Source organism: Rhinoderma darwinii, chromosome 12 (assembly GCF_050947455.1).
Source record: "Rhinoderma darwinii isolate aRhiDar2 chromosome 12, aRhiDar2.hap1, whole genome shotgun sequence".
Lineage (NCBI taxonomy): Eukaryota > Metazoa > Chordata > Amphibia > Anura > Rhinodermatidae > Rhinoderma > Rhinoderma darwinii.
The window spans coordinates 5,576,360-5,590,916 of NC_134698.1; the positions used below are offsets into that span (position 1 = coordinate 5,576,360).

The following is a 14,557-nucleotide window of genomic DNA, read 5'->3' on the forward strand; positions in this document are numbered from 1 at the left end:
AGGGATCGCCGCCCCGGGATTATTAACCCTTTACAAGGCCCACGGCTTCTTATAAAAAAATAAAGACAGACAATTTTTTTTTTTTTTAAAAATACTAAAAAATTGTTTACCGTTTTTTACAATTCCAATTTTTCTATTCGAAACAATATTGGTGGCGCAGCATTGGACGGAATACCCCAGCGAAAGCAAATGTCTGCGGTAGAGCAGATCCGGCGACGCGGTACATCTCTCGCCAATTTAAATTAGTAGCCCTTGTAATAAGGCGCTGAGGCCGTCGATAATTGGCTTGGCTTTTCACCGCTCTCGGTAATGAAACGGCAATTTCCTCCGAGTGCGGACCGGCTGCGAATCAAAGAGAGGAGGCCCTGACCCGGCTGAACGGTGAAGTACATGTTATGCGGCGGTCTGGCTTTTATCCCTTGTCCCAATTAAGGCCACCGCAGGGACATCAGCAGCCGTTGCCATGGCAAAAAATGCACACATTGGTGACGGCGACAGAGCGCCTCACCTGTTCCGCTCGTGTCTCGTGAAAGAGACCTTTTTCGCCTCATGAGTAATGTTACGTGTGGGTGCCGGGAATGCGGGACGACGGGCCAAGAGATTCCGCAGCGGACATCAGCGGGACCGTGCTAGCGGTCCCTCAAGTCCTAGATCGCCAGGGGAAACCAGAATCAAATTTTACCCAAATTCTTAATAGATTCTTTAATATCTCAAATCATTCCTTACCGATTAAAAGTCCTCTGCCAGTTTACGTCCTCGTTAAAAATCCTATCCTTGGTTTATCAGTTTCTGGGAAAGCTGGGTGACCCCCACGTGGCGCGCGCAGTTATCACATAAGACACCCCCTCCCCCACTATCTTATCACTAAATAACTAAGTCTAGCGTTCAGGTGTCTAGGAACGTTTTGCGATTTCCCCTATAAGAACATAATGGCGGCCCTATTGGGGGTCATCCAGCTTTTCCAGAAGCCGATATAACTAGAAATAGGCGAATTGTAATGTTTCATAACTTGGCACAAGAGGACAACTCTATAGTCTATTCTAGTGGTGTGGATTCCTGGATAAGATGGGTGGCAACTAATATGGGGTAGTCACTCAACTTTCCCAGTGACCTGAATGGCACATCTGCTTAAATGCGCCTTCTTTCACACACTCCATTATCAATGAATGACCAAATTGGTCATTCTATCCCCTGTTGGAGCTGTCATGGCAGCCATATTGGAAGTCACCCTGCTTTCCTAGAAACAGATAGAACTAGAAAGTGGTCGCCGCTATGTGACCCAGATCGCCGATCTGGCAACAAGCGAGACAATTCACGCCAAACGTTATACACGGGGGAACTAAAGTGGCGGCTTATTACGTCAAATAATTGTCGCTTCCACAACTTTACCCCATAAAAGGAGGAGCGGTTCTAGGCAACCGCGGTACGACGAAGCGTTTACTCAGACGTCTCCTCCGTCGTTTTATCATCGCATTACGATTTTATTTACGCTTAAGCGCAACAAAACAGAATGAGAATCCTGAAGAAAAAAAAATTAAAAAAATTATCCTGTTACTCATTGTAATGTATTAGAAAAAATATGAACTCACGTAGAACTACAAGTCCCAGAATAACTACACGAGTCAGGCCCTACAAAAGTCTCGTATATACATCAGCACGATAGCCGCCATTTACATGACACAAATGGTGGCCGTGTTGACAGCGTCTGAGTTGTACTGTGAACATTACATTCAATAAAGCTTGTTGAAAATTAAAAGTAGTACATCTACTGGGCCTCACTGGGCCAAATGACCTCGTCACCCACAGCAACCAGAGACCCATTTTTAAGTGCAGTTTAAAAACTTAAAGCTGGATTCTGATTGGTTGTTAGGGGCCTCTGTTGACCGTTTTGATAGGTGAAGCCCATAAAATGACCTAATGTATTTGTAAACAAAGCCCCCTATACTCTACGGACAGTGCTATGGAGGCCGCCATTTTCAGGATGGAGCCAATGTTCCCAGATAAAGGGGAGATTTCCAGACGAGCGGGCAATCTCCCTGGCCCCCGCATCCCGACTAAAAATTCTCACCTCGCCTCTTTCGTGCAAACCTTTTTGCTCTCCGGCGCCACCATCAGGTCATTGTCCAGGGCTGCAGCCAGGAGGGAAGAGAGAGTCTGGGGTCTGTATTTATTTAGGGGGTCTGGTCTGCATTACTTTAGGGGTCTGTATTTATTTAGGGGGTCTGGTCTAGTGCCGGCATTTATTTTGAAGTGTAATAAAGGGGGTCATATGTACTATTTTCTAGATTCAAAGGTCCTTGGTTGGAGGCGTGTCCTATATAAATGGGTGGGGCATAAGGTCAAACATTTTGCATAACGTGCCGCGTGCGCCGCTTCATACAGAGCTTTTCTCCCGGACGTCCCTTCTCCACACCAACACCAACAAAATGGCTGCCTCCATTACGAGAAGGCGGTAAACTTAATTTAGGATAACGAGAGACGGCGGCTCCTTCTGGCCTACAACTTCCTTAAAGATGAACTACCAGATGTACTATATATATATATATATATATATATATATATATATATATATATATATATATATATATATAAAAAAAAACAAACAATCATATAGTGTACATGAAACAATTGCCCCCATGACAACACTTCTGTTGAGTTTAATTGAAAGAGACGTTGTTTGACTTTAAAGAACCGTCCACATCAATGTCCACATCAGTTACTGGATGTGTAGATGATGTAAACAGGAATTTGAAGCACTGAACCACCAAAGAAGTGTTGTCATGGGGAAACAGGAGGCCAGTCCTGCCTTGATCTTATAAACTGAGTATCGAGATAAAGACTTGTTGCTAGGGAAGAAGTGCTGCCTGACAACCTCATATCAAACACTGTGGTTGTTAGGCAAGGTATCCATAGCAACCAGTTTCTCCCAAATGACACCAGGCCGTTTTTGATGGCGTCCAATAAACCGGTCAAAAACAAATTGCAGATCCTATCACAGTGCCGGTTAAATAGCGGTCGTTTTGGTTAAAGGCCCGGGGAGGGGGGGGGGGGGGTTTAAAGGGGAAGCACCGAGGAGAGAAAAAAATAAAAAACGAAGGCCGGTTACACCGCCTCCTACCACCAGGTGCTCCAGTCCCGGCCCCCATCGCTCATCTCAATTAGCTTCCTAGCAGGAGAAGGTGCCATCTAAGTAAAATCCTGCGGAGACTACAAAGAAAAATTGAGGTCTGATTCTGGCAACCCCCCCAGAGGGGAGAAATGATGTTCGTGACCTAGATTTCTGCAGATTGCCGATATAAAGCGAAGATCTAGACGCGTCGCTCCGCTGCTCGAGCCCAGCCAGAAATTGTATTAGGGCTAGAGATGAAAAACCTCCGGGGGTTAATATCAATGAGAGTCCAGGGCTCCCGGGCTGCGCAAATCAAAATGAGCAAAACAAGCACGGATTCTGCCGGCGACATTCGCTTAACGCAGAGCGCGTCCCGTTGACCCCGCGTCGGAGATGTAACTATTTAACAAGGACTCGCCCGTCCACTGCTGGAAACGAAATGGCTTCCAAGAGACGACAGGTCAAAGAAACCGCCATGATAGAAAGTCAGCGCGATTTATATCTAGCGCCATTCAGACCTGTATATACATATATGTGCGTGAGAAGGTGGATGTAATTTCTTCACATACATCGCAGTCCATCAGGGTTCACGGAATGACCCTGGCGTCATCATTTTCGCATACGTTTCCTGGCGACGTGCCCCTGCCGACACAGGAACTAATCAGCTTTAGTTACTAATGGAATCCATATATTCATATTAAAGATGCTGCGGAGCCGTGGGGGTAACAGAGGTGGAATTACCCCCAAAAAAAACACATTAAAATGAATACAAATAACGCATTTTTTTTATTTTTTTTATATTGGGGTTTAACCAAAGATCTTAAAATGGGATGATCCTGCTGCGGCAGAGAAGGGGTTAACAGGCGCCACTTCAGAGAGAACAGCTGCACAGGGAACGCCACGAAATGCCTATGACCAAATGAGGACTTCTGTTCGGACGCGGCCGCTCTCGTATAAGTGGCCATTTGTTCTCTGTTAGCAGCCATATGTCCGTGACTACGAGGACCGGCGTCCTGAGGAGAAAACGGCCGACTTCCTACATCGGGCCTATTATTTCCTACAGATCGCCCTTTTCTTTAATTAGGTTATAGATTTTTCCTCACTTGTTAGCAGGTGTCCTCCATTACAAAAAAAAAACAAAAAAAAAAAAACAAACACCCAGCTTTCCCAGACTCCTGAACGGCAAATCTGTCTATTAAGCAGCTTTCATTCCCCTCACCAGTTAACAGTAGCCAATATAAATACCCAAAGGACTTATCCAGCTTTACTAGGCTGCTGAATGGCCGGCCAATCTGTAATGCATAATTTTCTCCCTCACGAGCCAGACCAGTTCGCACAGGGGCTGTCACCCAGCTTTCCCAGAGTCCTGAATGGAAATCCTGTCTGTTATGCAGGCTTTTTCCTCCCGCATCAGTGAACAAGAGCCATTACAGTTCCCACATGGGATATCACCCAGCTTTCCCAGATTCCTGAATGCCAAGTCTGCCATGCCCCAGTTTGTCCCCTCGCTAGCTAACGAGCCATTGCAGTGCCCTCATGGGCTGTCATCCCGATTTCCCGGCCTCCTGAAATGCCACAATATTTGTTATACCCAGTTTTCCTCCCTCTCCAGCTGACAGGAGCCATCACAATCCCCACAAGGACCGTCACCCAGCTTTTCCACACTACTGAATGACAAATCTGCTCTGCATCTGCTCTCATGCTATATTGATGCAAAAAATTACAGATTTTTAGCAAAAAAAAGTCTGGGTGACCGCCCCTGTGGGAGCTGCAATGGTGGCCATATTGATGGTCACCCAACTTTCCCAGAAACAGATACAATTAAAGAAACAGTACGATTCTTAAGGATATATTTACCAGGGGGTTTTACATTTTTTTCAACGTCAAATTTTATTTTTTATTTTAAATTGTGTATGTTTTTAAGCAAAGTTGGGGCATCAGCTCCTGCACAGCGGGGTGCCCATGCTGACAAGGTGGGCACACGGAGCAGGGCTGGCGGCCATGTGATATGTATTCAGTCGCACAGACAAGGAGAGGCTCGGACTGACTTGCTGCCTCAGCATCTCCTGCTCGCTGATCCAGAGAAATAACATGGGCTGTGAGGAGAAGCCGGGGCCTTGTTTGTTTTTCGCCGCGCCAGGCGTCCAGCATTCTGCGTTAGGCTTAGGAGGTGTGATTGGCATGTGGGTAACACCTGATGCCACGTCTTATGGTGAAGGGGCATGATAGTAGAAGATGAAGACTGATTGCCGGCCAACGTCCACACTTAAAACGAACAAGATCCTAAATGGCACAAAATGCCCCATGTGGTGACGGCGGCCATTTTTTAAAATATCTGATTCAACAAATACAGAAGTTCAGTACAAACTGCAAGTGGTCACCCAGCTTTTCCAGAAACAGAAACTAAGCAACGGAGTCTATAACAGCTCGACTATAAAAGGACTTTAGTGATGTTTTACATTATAATTCGTCCACTAGGCGGCGCCGCTCCTATGATTTACACACATGAAAGGTTCTCTCTGCACATATACTATTAATGCGGTAGTCGCTAGCCTATTGGAGGGGAAGTGGGAGATGTAAGGAGACCGTAGCCCTACGCATAGCAATGGCCCGGAGGGCTTCTTGGCCACCAAAGAAGGGACACATTTCATAAAACATTATTAGACATAGATCGCGAACACTTTGCATTTGCAGAATATCAAAGACAGTTTGACACTTGGGGGGGGCGCGTTACCGTAAGGAAATCGCGAACCTCACAAGGTCAATGTAAGGGATCGGTCATTTGGCCGGACCCGGAGCTTCACTAGGAGCCCCATAGTCCCGGAAACAAACCCTGTATTATTAAATGAATTGTTCCTCTATAGTTACCCCTGATACCTCCATGACCTTGTGAAGGTCACCTCGCCCTCCATAGCGAATCTAGAGGGGTGAAGACGACAACGAACACATGCATAATAGAGCAATTTAACCAGATGCGGAGGGCATTGCGGAGCCCACGTGAGAAGTCGTCCCACCGCCCGGGGGTAAACTTTACCCACAGCGCCCATCCCATTCAGACAGTGCCTCTTTTCACAGCTCGTGCCAGCACAGGGCTGGGCAGCCGTTGAGATACGAGCGGACAGCTGCCTTTCAGCTGCCGCCTGTCGCCGCTCTACAGCCATTAGGAGAAAAAAAACACACAAAACCTGTCTATTTAACACCTCACCTGCCACGTCCACGCAGCTCCACCAAGGCGACAAAACCTCCTTACAACAACTAGGGAAACCTGGCGCAATGTGACCGGCAATCACGGCACGGTCGGATACATCTGTGAACGCAAGGGATATTAAAGGTGAACTCCAGTAGCTGTATGGAGTTACCCTTTAAATAATGAAGTTGCCCTTTAAGAGGGGTACATTTTGAATATTAAATATTTGCCCCCTCAATATTAGTCTTCGCAGACTGACCGCCATCTTGGAAACGTCTCTCAATACGAGAATCATATACAAATGAAAAAAAAAAGACACTTTTCTGTGACGACGGACGTTATTTTTGGCGGAGACGGCCACACAAAGCCGGGAAGTCTCGTAAGCGACATGAGACACGGGACAGACTTTCACAGGAATATGGCAGCTGGGTCTATGAGCTACTTGACAAATATTTTGCAAGTAAACACAATTGACCTCATATCCAAAAGGCAAATCAGACAATAAGGTTCACTGTGTGCGAACTTCACGAAAAATTTCCATCAATCCGGCATCTGTTAATCCGGCACTGCAGTGGTCTGGGTCATAGGACTACCTGATAATCTGACATTAAAACCATTTTATTGGGCTGCGGGTCTTCGTTGAGGGTCGCTATTATTTCAAGGCGTTCTCCAGAATTGTATAAATAAAGTTTATTGAAGAAAGCACAGGCCGAGCTCTCATTTTTAACATATCGACTTCGTATGGGGGGGGGGGCGGGGGGTTTGTAACCCATAGCAACCAGAGCCCACGTCTAATTATTTGAGTGCAGAGCAGAAAACGAAAGCTGAACTCTGATTGGTTAGGCCGCAGGAGCTTTGAGTACAAAGGGTGAGCACTTCCTGGTCTCTCTTCAATAAACTTTATTTATACACTTATCTTCTCTCATGTCCATCCAATAAATCAGGAACGTTTTAGAACGCACCCATGGACGCTTGCTGCCTTAAAGGGATATTACGGTCGTTACATGACATCAGTGCGTTGGTGGTAGTGTGGGGGTAGCGCAGAGATGTGTTGGTTGAATAGCGCCGTGCGAGGAGATCGCCGCTTCTTCAAAAAGTGCCAAGAACTGAGGATTTGTGTTTTACACCAGAAGCAGAAAAAAGGAACTGAGATGCATGCTATGAACATGCACCAAGGCCGCGCACAGCTCCGCTTCCTCTGCTATCGGGTGGGGGGAGGGTCAGAGACTACACGGACTAGGGGTGATGGTATAAGTGCGGCAGGACGGGTATTGTATAGCGCACACACTATGCCACAATTGCTAATTTGGGCAGAGGGCTTGCCAACATCTACCAATACTTTACAATTACAAACAATACTGCCTTGGACCCCGTTCAGACTTGCCTCTAGTCTGTGCTGTTAAACCCATTTTCAGAAGTGAAGATCTCAATAAGGCCCTACGTACACGACCGTAAAAATAGTCCGTAATTGTGGACCCATTCACTTCTATTGACCACGGACACCTTCCCGTTTATTTATGGGAAGGTGTCCAGGCCGTAGAAGCGTACCGCAAAAGATAGGACATGTCCTATCTTTCGACTTTTACGGCGCGTGCTCCCATACTTCGTATGGGAACACGGGCCGTAAATGAGGGCGGCTGTCCGCGGGCCCGGCCACGTGCATGGGGCCTAAGACGGGTGAAGTGACCCATTGCAGTTATGAAGGTTCTTAGTTGGTGATCTGGCTGGCAAGAGTATCTATAGTGAGGGGCCATTGCTTGTGTATCACCCAGGTACCATGATAGATCAAGTAGACCATTGGGCACTGGATACATCCTATGAAGGTATCGACGTACCCAATGGTAACCCAATTTTCGTAGACCCAACTAACTTAACTGTACAGAACTTATTGAACAGAAGCCCCACAAACCGATCTACATAAAACATCTCCAACTGGAGACCCAAAATATTTATCTGCATAGGACGATATCCAAATGACGTAACTACATAGGACAATCGAGACCTAATAGAAGTATCTGTATGGAATGTAACCTATGTGAGATCCTACTGAGGAAACTATATAGGATAATGGAAACTCAGTAGAAGTATCTACATGTCTACATGGGATATAACCTATGGAGACCACACGGACGTAACTTGAAAGGACCCGTGGGCAATGGAGACCCAAGAGAAGCATCTGCATGGGATGTAAGCAATGGAGGTCCAGCTGATGTAACTACATCGGACATATCGAATGGAGACTCAGACATATCCACATAGGATGCCACCAATTGAGACCCAGTTGATATAACTACATAGGGCAAACCCAGTTTAGATCCAAAAGCTATAACTATATACAATATATCCAAAGAAGACCCAACGGATGTATATGCATACGTCATATCCGACAGACTTATCTGCAATGGACGTAACCAATGGATACCCAACAGACAAACTCGAACAGGGAATATCCGACAGAGATCCAATGGGTTACCCCGGCCACTAGTCAAGAACCTTTCTAACCCATCACCACTCACGTCTATTGTAAAACCATTATTTCTGGTACACTTTGAGCCAGTACTTGCCACTAATATCCCTACAATCACTTCATAATGGCCCACAATGCCACCGACACTCACCACTATAAACACCAGACAATTTCTGGCAGAAATTGGTGGCAAAATATATTCACTATTCATGATCTGTAGGAACAATCGGTTTCTGGTAAAAGCACCGCAGTTGAGAAGAAAAAAAAAAAACACAAGCTCATTGTATATACTAGACGTATGTATATGGTTACCGGCACAGAATCTTGGCCTGTGCTTTGGAACTGCGACCCACACTGGGGTCCCAGACACATGCTATTGCCACTTGAGCTAAAAGTTTGGGACACCGCACTGTCCAGAAGACACATATGGTGTATAAAATGTATACGTTTCACAGTTTCGATAAGCTGAAAGAAGTAAACCACAAAGAACCACAGAAACAAAAAGTTTTCTGTATTAGTCAAAAACATTTAAAAAAGACTCACTATATTGCTATGATAACAAAAACAAATTAAAAAAATATTTTTTTTGGGGGTTAGAAAAGTATAAAATAGTTCACAAAAAAAAATCTCTCACTAAAAGGACACAAAATGTATTTTGTAAACACAATGAATTTTGTAAATCACTAAATTCTAACATTTTGTAGATTCGCATACAGAATGCTCATCAGTGACAATATTGCAAATGTTGTAACCAATCAGATGATTGCTTTCATTATCCTTTTTGTGAACTAGACTGAACAAACAACCTATCGGATGACCTATGACCACACGTGTCATTTATTTGTAACATGCGTGAGCACTGTATGACCTCATACGTCCATGTGCTGCTCGTTAAACTGAAGATCATCCAAGTAAAAGTTTGGCGTTACATAAATTTGGACCAAAGGCAGATAAACCCCCCCCCCCCCCAAGCCCCCCACCCCCCATCAGGTGGTTTCAATACTTTTTTGTAATCATTTGTTTTTTCATTCTGAAAGTCAGTAGATCACTATGATCGAACAATCGTGGGACCAATTTTTCACAAAAACGTTGACAAAATGTATTTTGTAAGCAGAAAATTCTATTTTGTGAAATCTTCAACTTAACGAAGAGAATGGAAAGCCCAGATTAGCCAAGAAAGTGTACAATATCAAGCCGAGCACCTCACCGAATTAACCCCCCCCCCACCCCCACCCCGCCATCCGAAACCTGTTCCATTGTGAACTATCGGAATTTTTATTTTACGTATACACGCAGATATTTTTTATTGCCGACACATGGTAGTCAGCCCACTGTTCGTAGTATTAACGTCCACCAACCACCAAAATTTTTTTTAAAGCATATCCAAGAACGTCCTGACGGCCGAAGCAACTTTTTGACAAAAATTATTACAAATACAAATCACCATTCCAACTTGGGACAGAATCTAACCAATGACACCATCTACAGTATTGTTACCAAGCCAGATTTTGTAAATTTTGGTGAAACATTGTATATTGTACTTACAAAATAATGTTTTTGGTTTTTTTAGGCATTTTTTGAACAAAACAAATTCTTAGACCAAAAAAAAAAAAAAAAAAAAAAGTGCCAAAACTTTTCCAAACAGCCGAAGACGGTTCTGGAAACTAAAGCTGCCAGTCTATCCATATATTTACATACAAGTTCCTCTTTTGCCGGAATGGAACATTTTTTAATTCTCTTTATACTTCGACACAACCAGTTGCCTGAACCTTGGCACACCAGCTTCAATTACGCACCTCACCTCCTACATCCAGGTTTCACTTCCCCGGATGTCACACAGGTTGAGCAACCAAACCACGTGTGGGGATGTGTATATATATATATATATTAGATAGCATAACCCATGCTCGGCAACGGTGATGGCAATGCGGGTCTGTGCAGTGACCATGGGTTCAAATCCCAACGGGGCAACATAAACATGGCATTTGTGTATTCTGCCCGTCTTTGCTCATGTGTCACAGATAAGAAGGGGACGGTGATCTATATGTTGGCGCTATCTACATTACGGGTTACAAAAACTGTGTCGAACTGCTTACAATCTAATCGGCCGTCATGAGTAAAGTGATATGGGTGTGGGTAAAACACAGAATACGTCTCTGAAGGTGCCGTAGTGACCATGCGCGGGCCACCACTTTTTTCGCAGTGGGCTCTTTAATTCCTACCAACATAATTCAAGAAGGTGACCCATGTTACGCCTGGTACAGTAGGGTATATCCACAACATGTACAGAGGAGGACAGGCATATGTAACTCTATGCCGGTGCAGCCATTTTTGGATGAGATGATGGTGGGGGTTTACAGTTTCCAGGATTCGGGAAGTCGGGTCCAGGATATGATCTCTGCTACAAGGAAACACGGTTCTTGAGGACTATAAACAAGACGTTGCGTTTCCTGGCCTGTCACCCCCCCCCCCTCACAGGAGCCAGAGGACTCGCTTTAAGCCAAAGCCGGGTGACCCAAGGAGGGTATAAAACGAGAGGCCTTGTCGGCGAGATTAGGCTCCTGAACTGTATACCATAAGCCAAGCCTTATAAGGAGCGCGTGTACAATCTTTTCAGCTAGTGCTAATGACGAGACCCTTAAGCCTGCAGATTGTGCCGGCCGTAGAAGGAAAATAAAAAATAAAAAAAAATACAGGACGTACTTACAAGCAGGGAGCCACGACGACCGTCTTTCCCGGCCCTCTTCCTTCGGGAAGTGGCCCCGGAGACTGGAGCAAGAAGGGGGGCGTGCGGAGATTGAGTAGAAGAAGAAGAAGAAGTGGCCTCTCGGTCTCCGACGCTTGAAGCCACAAGGACCAGTGAAGAAGAAGAAGTGTCCCCAGTTTGTCACTAAACAGTGTGGAAGGTCCCCCCCCCCACCACACACACACTCACACAGCTAGTCCTGAGTGACAGAGAGGACCTCTGCCGTCAGCGGGTAAAGGGCAGTGACAGATGTAAGGAGGGGAGGGGGGCTGCCTGTATGTGAGTGAGTGCGAGAGGAGGGTATGGTTGAGGGGGAGGGAAGGGGATGCCTCCTGCCTTAAAAACAGCTGTTGAAAAGAAAGCCGCTGAGTTGATTTCCTTTCCAGTGCGACTTTAACCGGTCCCTCCCCCCTGCCCAGTAGCCGAAGTGTTAAACTAACAATGTTAAGTTTTGCACCTCATTACCGAATTTTTTTTAATTTTTACGAGACACAAAAATCTTCGTACGAGGGGAAGTGGGACTTGGTCCAGACCCAAATCAAGCCAGTCCCCACCCCAACATTTAGACACCCCTCCTCTCTTCCCCCGTAATAAACACATATACACCAGGGCCAGGTCAGCCTGAAGCTAATTGACCCACCAGGATGTTTTTGGGCCGTGGAAATCTTGCACCTCTGCCCATGGTGGGAATTTACACTTTAAAGAGCTACAGGATGTTAAGGAAGTTCTGATGATCCGCTGCTCAAAAAAAAAAAAAAAATTGCCCGAATACCGGCCTTGTGTTTTCATCCAAAAAGGTGCGCGGGAATATTTTTGCAACCAAAAACATTCAATCTAACTTTATAGGTTTTGCAAAAATTCTATTCAGCGGTTCATCAGAATGCTGGATAACCATCAATGTGGCCACTATGACACCTCCCACCAGGGTTTCCACTCAGCTTTTCTAGACCCGGAATGGCAAAAATGGGTCTATTGGTGTATTGATGAATGTCCTGCTTTTATTTAGCAGCACAAAAAGGAGATTTGCCTTTCAGAACCCCAAGACCGCTGGGTCACCCGCCATGCTGGTCACCCAGCTTTTCCAGACGCAACTAACGAAGCAACAGTTCAATAGAATATTTTTTTACGGGGAATTTTTTATTTTTCCAATACAATTCTAAGAATTCTGCGTATGTAGGACATGGCATGGGACCTGGTGTTTGGAGATGATTTTATGAGCCCTGCCTGGTGGCCCATTCCCTTCCTTCAGCTGTCTACATTGTCACTTGTCATTGGGGGGGGGGGCGGAGAGTCGTCTGTAATTATCAGCTTTGAAGGTACGCTGGTGATGGATTATCTTACTAGTGCTTCGTGCCACTAAATGTTACAGAACACCCTTTCTCCCGATTAGACAGCCGTGTAGCCGCATGATGGATCGGCGAGGAACATAATAAAAAGAAGGGGGGGGGTGCTATAAAGTTTTTTTTATATTTTAACTTTAGCAACGGCAAAATGTATTACACCTATAAAGATATTAGAAGCCTATAAGTCATCCAGGGGTCCTCATACTAAAAGTATGATGCCCTCCTTCACCCACTAAATGTTGTTGGCATAGACAGAAGCCAATAAAAATAAGTCTACTGTCTCTTTAATACAATAAATTAGCCCCTTCAAGGAGACTTTTTTAGGGATATTTGGCCCCACCCTGAGACTTTTTTAGGTATATTTGGAATCACTGTGAGACTTTTTTAGGGATACTTGGCCCCGTCCATGTGTCTTTTTTACTATACAGAGAAGTCTCAAAAAGACTGCCAATCTCTGCATGCCCAAGACCTCTTAATTGGTGCAAGGTGATGAACAAAAATGACCGATATGGATAGTCTAGGAGATGTCTGACCTCCAAGATCCATCAGGGGGGCAACCTAAACACTCTTTCAGCAGCTGATGCCATGTAAAGAAGACCCTCAGCTGGTGTCATCTTTAATAGTCTGAATGACCGCCAAGGAGTAACGCTGGCCATACACTAGAGATTTTGGTTGGCTGTAAAGGACAATTCAGACTATTTTCGGCCAACTGTCGGCGCCATTCGTGATAAGAACGAGCATTACTGATGCCTACCGAAGGCAGATATCTGTGGAAAAGTTGATCAGCCATGTTGGATTTTTTTCGGTTGTTGTCGGGTGCAGTCCTGTAAAGTTGTTGATGCCAAACAACAGATCTGAATCCCCTAAATAGAAGCCCAGACCAGACAACAGGTCAAAGTAGAGATCGATGAGTGATTTGACGTTTTAACTTACGGAGTTGCCGTGCAGAACGACGATCTTCACAGACCAACTGTGTATGACAAGTTGTTCAGAAAACGGCCGTCCAAATTCCCAAATGTCCGGGCAGCTTAAAAAAAAAAAAAAAATCCTTATCTTATGACCAATGGTCTATGGCGTTATACCTAACACAGGAAAACGAAGGCCTTGTGTGATCATGGAAGAAACCCCAACTGCAGTCGCAAAACTGGCCAGGGGACTACGGCCAAGTAGATCTAGAACGAGCCTCATAACTTGTTCATAGACACAAGAAAGGAGTCTCCGGTCTCACGGAGGATCAAACATTAAGGCAATACTCCTAAGAATAGCCGATTAAGTTGGCCCATGGTGCCCTAAGCGAATGAGTTCACCTGAGAGATCAACTCCCAACCCTATCGTTCATTTTCTGGACCGGTTGGTCATTAGCCACCATAGAACCACCAATAATAATTGGTAACCTGGTCAGTTTATTTAATTAAGCGACGTTCCTATGAATATTTCACCTGATCGTTGCCAAAAATTGTCCTCATGGTCTATGGAGATCTTTAGGATGAAGCCTACAGAAGAAGTATTCTTCAGGCAGTGGGAAAGGTCTCCTCTCCATTGAGTTCCCACCTCAGGAAATGTTCCAATGTACAAATCAGACTGTAGGTGGAACGAAGGAGATAACGTGATCTAATCTTTCCCTTATTTATCACTTCAGCGAGGGGGAAAGGGGCCCATTTAGATTGTGCCCCACACACGGGGTGTCTGGAGGTCATCTTATGTA

General features: G+C 45.2%; 1 protein-coding gene across 6 annotated transcripts in view; it reads right to left on the reverse strand.

Annotated features, from left to right (window-relative positions):
- Positions 1 to 14,557, reverse strand: part of MEF2D (myocyte enhancer factor 2D) — a 139,609-nt gene that overhangs the window by 64,617 nt on the left and 60,435 nt on the right. The window contains exon 3 of one of the 6 annotated variants that reach the window (XM_075843530.1): positions 13,786 to 13,879. The exons of 4 other annotated variants lie outside the window; for them this stretch is intronic. The gene's annotated coding sequence lies outside the window, so the exon portion shown is untranslated. Of the gene's footprint in view, positions 1 to 11,470; positions 11,651 to 13,785; positions 13,880 to 14,557 lie in introns of those variants that run through there. One more of the 6 variants, XM_075843533.1, reaches the window with a different exon arrangement.